The sequence below is a fragment of the Schistocerca nitens genome, chromosome 3, assembly GCF_023898315.1.
Source record: "Schistocerca nitens isolate TAMUIC-IGC-003100 chromosome 3, iqSchNite1.1, whole genome shotgun sequence".
NCBI lineage: Eukaryota > Metazoa > Arthropoda > Insecta > Orthoptera > Acrididae > Schistocerca > Schistocerca nitens.
The window spans coordinates 32,471,525-32,477,764 of record NC_064616.1 but is presented as its reverse complement, the minus strand read 5'-3'; positions in this window follow the sequence as shown (position 1 = coordinate 32,477,764).

Below are 6,240 nucleotides of genomic sequence, written 5' to 3'. Positions count from 1 at the left end.
CAGTGAAAGGAACCTGTGATCACTGGAGGTACTCTATTTTACTTATTTATTTTCACTGTTAGATACACGTTAAGCGTGTTGTCAAAAAAAAACCAAAAACATGTTCAGAAATAGTGTTTTGTTTCTCCACAAGACAGTTCCATAAGTATCTCCAAAAAATCGTGACAAAACACACACACAAATGTCATACTAACAAACGTAAATCCACCTGATGATGCAGGTTTAAACCTTTGAAACGCGTCGTGGAGATAAATAAACAGTGACTGGTGACAGTAAACTTGTTGTTTCATTTAATAGTATATTTAAACACTTTGATTCGGCAGACAAGTTCGTTAAGATCGATTCTTCGCAGTGACATGTAAATGAAGATGACCATACTCTACACCTACTTACTAAACTAAATGTTGTAAATTATCCGACTGAGACAGGCGTCAGGTTTATGTAACACTGTAATAAATATTTTTTTTTAAACAAGGAAGAACGGAAGCTATATATACTTCATGTTGTGCCTGATGATTCCCATAAGAGGAGACTCGCCGCAACCAAGGTGAACAGTAAACGAGCGTCGCTGAGAAGTCGTCCCTTGGTCCTTCCACTTACTTTAATGAACCGTTCCTTCGGAATCATTCGTTCACGAATGCTAATAAGCATCGCAATTTTTCTACTGCAGTGCTTTCATTCTCATTCACTTGTATCAGAATTTTCAGTTGACGCAACTTGTGTCCCAGTTCTAAACATTGGAACGGTTTATGACAATTCAGCTGCTAATATTTTGGGATACTGATCTCAGTTATCATTTTTCACTTGAGCAGAACTGAATAGCCCCCACTCCCACCCAGAAGAAAAAATTATCTGTCCCCCTGAACTGGTTTTATTTTAGTCTCTCCTTGGTTGCGTGCAGTGTGTGGAGCTGCTTTGTGAAACATCGATCGTTGTTTACCACTGCGTCATAACCAATATGTATATTTAATGATACCATCACTACATATTTATCTCAGAAAGGTTTTTGTTAGTACAAGTAACTTAATAAATTCGTGCTGCACGGGAAAACTCTTCCAGCATTAGTAGCATGTCATTACTAGTATTATTCCTGGTATGTAGAAATATCTATAATAAGAAAAAAACTTTTCTATAACGTTTTAAAGGTGCCGGCGTTCAGTGTCTGCTGACTGCAGAGCACTTTCGGCAGGTGACACTGGCTTCCTTATCAGGCACCAGTTTCCTGCGACACTGCCAGTGTGTGGGCCGTAGTTGGCTCTTGTATCGTTTACCGGTCACTGACCAGACGTGTCTGTTCTGAACGTTTGTGATCGGGGCAGGGACATGGTGAGGAAACAAATTCGATCATTACCGCATGGCAACACACATAAGGTGGGATGATGTGCAGGAAGGTTTCCTGCAGTTGCCTGGAGCCAATGAACGCTGCTATGTTCTACACGTGATGGCACTTCTCTATCTAAACGACTCCTGTATGTCCAAAATACAGATCCATTGTACTTCTCAGATATAAATTATCGGTCTGTACATGAAGTTTCGCAGCCACGGGACGATGGAGGCCGTGTAATAGAAAGAAAGAGAGAGAGAGGGAGGGAGAGGGGGAGAGTGTTAAGGATATCGAGAAGAGATGGTTTACGAGACACGTGTAGAATGTTTCTCTTCCAGCAATCAACGCGCTTGTGATGTTCGCAAGTTGAATCCCGTTGGTGGTAGGTTAATTATTGTAACTGATGTGTCTTTGGGGCTTCATATAAACTATTATTAGTCATGGAGGGATGAGATCTTCACAGGACATACGTTAAGGAATTTATCTTAATATTAATTAATGCATTGGGGGGAACCGTTGTATTTTGTGATAATGTTGATCAACTGCAATTGTATACAGCGATGTGTTGTGGAAGGACATATGCGGATTTTTCCCTTGTTATTTACGAGTCTTATAGTACCGTCACAGACTAACAATATTGCAGGATTTATTTGTATAAATATCGTGTTGTGACATTTTAGTAGTAACGCAGTTGCTTTCCACTATTAAGAAAGTAAGTTATTCACAGAAATAAAAGTTTTTAAATACTACAGTGTCTTTGGAATTCTGTGAATTTGTCAGAATTACGTTAATAGTGATGATCAAACTCAGATTTTTCTGTAGTTAATGTACGTGTTTTATAGCAAGGTTACATATACACTATGTGGTCAACAGTATCCGGACACCACCAAAAACATACGTTTTTCATTTTAGGTGCATTGTACTGCTCCATATCAGCGACCTCAGTAGTCATTAGACATCGTGAGAGAGTAGAATGAGGCGCTCCGCAGAACTCACGGACTTCGAACGTGGTCAGACGGTTGGGTGACACTTGGGTCGTACATCTGTACGCGAGATTTCCACACTCCTAAACATCCCTAGATCCACTGTTTCCGATGTGATAGTGAAGAGGAAACGTGAAGGGACACGTACAGCACAAAAGCATACAGGCCGACCCCATATGTTGACTGACAGAGACCGCCGACAGTTGAAGAGGGCCGTAATGTGTAATAGGCAGACAGCTATACAGACCATCACACAGAAATTCCAGACTGAATCAGTATCCACTAAAAGTACTATGGCAGGTAAGTCAGGAGGGGAGAAAACTTGGATTTCATGCTCATAAGCCACACATCACGCCGGTAAATTCCAAACGGCGCCTCGCTTGGTGTAAGGAGCGTAAAAATTGGACGATTGAACAGTGGAAAAATGTTGTGTGGAGTGACGAATCGCGGTACACAATGTGGCTATCCGACGGCAGGGTGTGGGAATAGCGAATGCCCGGTGAACTGCATCTGCCAGCGTGTGTAATGCCAACAGTAAAATTCGGAGATGGTGGTGGGGGGAAGAGGAGGGATTGGGTGGGGTTCCCTCAGATGACCTCGAATAATTGCCGGTGGTTCCCTAAGGGGAGGGGAGGGGGGTGGGCTGCATTGAATATAAGTCGCCCAAGTGTGCACTCCTTGTTGTTTTGCGTGGCACTATCACAGCACAGGCCTACATTGATGTTTTAAGCATCTTCTTGGTTCCCACTGTTGAAGAGAAATTCGAGGATGGCGATTATCTTTCAACACAATCGAGCACCTGTTCATAATGCACGGCCTGTGGCGAAGTGGTTACACGACAATACCATCCCTGTAATGGCTTCACCTGAATCCTATACAACACCTTTGGGATGTTTTGGGACGCCGACTTCGTGCCAGGTGTCACCGACCGACATCGATGCCTCTCCTCAGTGCAGCACTCCACGAAGAATGGGGCTGCCATTCTCCAAGAAAGCTTCCAGCATCTGATTGAATGTATGCCTGCGAGAGTGGAAGCTGTCGTCATGGCTAAGAATGGGCCATCACCATATTGAATTCCAGCATTACTGATGGAGGGCCTCACGAATTTGTAAGTCATTTTGAGCCAGGTGTGGAAACTTTTGATCACTTAGTGTACTAATAAAATTGTGGGGCTTATTTTTTGGATATCATAATTGTAATTACTTGTCTTCATCCCACCTGGGAGCTCTGTGTCGTGCATAAGTGCTATTTTCGGAAGCCTCATTTTAATCGATCCAGAGAGAGAAGTTTGGGAGAGGAGTGCTTGGCACTTATGCAATGCAACCAACATATTTCCACTGCTATGTTAGGACCTGTCTGCCTTGGACATAGTTACACCTAAGATAATGGAAGTTTCTTGGTCAGTGGCCATGCGGTGTTCACGCTCGGGGCTGGACCCTAAACGTCAGTGCTAGAGGTATGCTTTACCCTGTGGGTGACATGTGACATGTTTGTCACTGGAACTGGTTGGAGGCACTGGGCAGCTCTCTTTAGGTGTGTTTTTCTTTTTCTTTTTTAGTGTTGTGCTAATTGTTATTCACACAGTATCTTTGGTTGGAAACTGGTAAAACCTCAGTGCATATAGGATTCGCTATGACGTCAGTGACGTCATTAATACGTTGTGATGTCATTATTTCTACCGATATGGGAATGTGTTCATTAGTAACACATAAACTATGACGTCACACATGCGTGCAAGCAGGAGCGCACACGCACACACACACACACACACACACACACACACACACAAAAGCGCGCGCGCGCGCGCGCTTTGTGATGTTTTAGCAATGAAAAATAATTCAAATACATTTGGACACATGCTGCATTGTGAGCCTGAGAACATCATGATGTCTATGTGACGTCACAAGCCGACACTGAAGTGATGATATGACGTCGCCACGAGACAAGCTGCTATGCTCACAATTTTGACATGACACCGAGAGCAGTGAGACAGAACTCTCGTAATTGGATGAAATTCATAAAACTGTGGAAAAATATGTAAAATTGTGGAACATATGGAAAAGCACAAAATATGCTGAATACATAAAATTGTGAGAAAATGGCATACATACATATCTGCCTGGGTGTGTTCTTTACTGATGCCTCAAATGACGAAAATCGTGTAAATTGAATTTGTTATTAACAAACAGATATCAAGTAATATGACTTAACATAATCATTATAACATTAATTTGTTATTAACAAAGACACACAGCCTGATCCTCTCCCTATGCTGTACAGCTACAGAGTGAATCCACCCACTCAGGTGCCATAGTTATAAAAGATGCAGATAGGGAGAGACTGCACGAATTTCATTGGCCCAGTGGGGAGGGAAGGGGAGGAGGTGAGGGGAAGAGGAGGGATAGGGTGGGGTTCCCTCGGATGACCTCGAATAATTGCCGGTGGTTCCCTGAGGGGAGGGGGGGGGGGGCGCTGCGTTGAATATAAGTCGCCCAAGTGTGTAATCTGACGCCGGACGCGCTTATCAGCGACCTCGAGATAAGAAATCGGTTATAACTGGATTGCGGCTTAAATGCCCACTGATAACCTACTCAAATGTGATGCTCTGGGAAAGTCTCACTGTTTAGTTCGCCCAAGTGGAGCACAGCAAAAAAGAAACCAAAACAGCTATGTCCACATCGGACGCGCCGCACTACGCAAAAAACAAAGTGCGTCGAGCAGAAGCGCAGAACGGCGCAGACCAGAGCATAACTGCACGTAGTCTAGCAGACTTTTCGTAGGTGCGCAGCAGTGTGCTGGCGTGCACGTCAATAAGAATCGAAAACGTGAAACGGCTGCGCGGAACTTTTACTTGCTGTTGCGCGGACCGGCACGCGCCGAACCTCTTTCCGTGGAGTGGCTGGTGTGGACACGGCTTTAGACCTGCCGCTGGTCAGTTCAGTGCTGAATTTCGTTAAAGCTTCTACGTCAACATCGAGCATTCAAAAAGCACCGTATCGAAATGACACGGAAGAACGTGCTGTAAAATTACCTCAGATAGTGGATGAATTTGTAGATAGCGAAAAAAACTGACAGAAGTAGCAAAACTGAACAACCGGTCAGAGAGGACATTCACGAAGAAACTGAAGAACGCAAAGAAAGTATAGAAAATTTTGTAGACGATTGTAATGTAAATGAAAATAGATTGGAATGCAGCACACCAGATGAAGAGGGAGAAAATGAAGAAGAAACCACTGAAAGTAGTTGTAATGTTCAGTTTCCTGGCATCTCTCAGTGGAAATTCCCTGTTAAATAAAATCTAAGTGTTAATTAAATAAGGAGAGAGGCATTTCAAAACAAAGATGGACCATTTGTTTCTGTTAACACACAATGCGAGAAGGATAAGACAAAAGCTGATAACCGACTGCTGACATCTGACTGGATCTTCATCAGTCACCCAAATGGTGAGAAAATTCCGGAAAGTTGAATGGCACACTCAACAAAGAGCAAAAGTTTGTAGTGTGTTTGCTGTAGGCTCCTCAGCACAAACGAAAGTTTGAAACGAGGCAAATAGTTTGAACAATACATTTAAATTTCTTGCTTCTTTTCAAGCTTGGTGGAAATTTATTCCTAAGTTTACAACCATGACCTTCAGAAAAAATCTTAAGACAAAGTGTAATTGCCAATAGAACAATTGATCTTGTTTCCCAGACAGCATTTGAAATAGAAAAAGGAAATAAATATTTTTAAATGGCTACTGGACGTCACTATGTTTTTCGCTGGACAAACTCTTCCGTCCGCGACCACAGAGAGCATAAAATTATGCCGACGGAAAACAAAGGAAATTTTCTGAAGCTGATTAGATTGTTATCTAAATACGATGCCATACTAAGAGAGCACTTGATCAATCTCTAATAGTCCAGACACGCACATCAAATGGTTCAAATGGCTCTG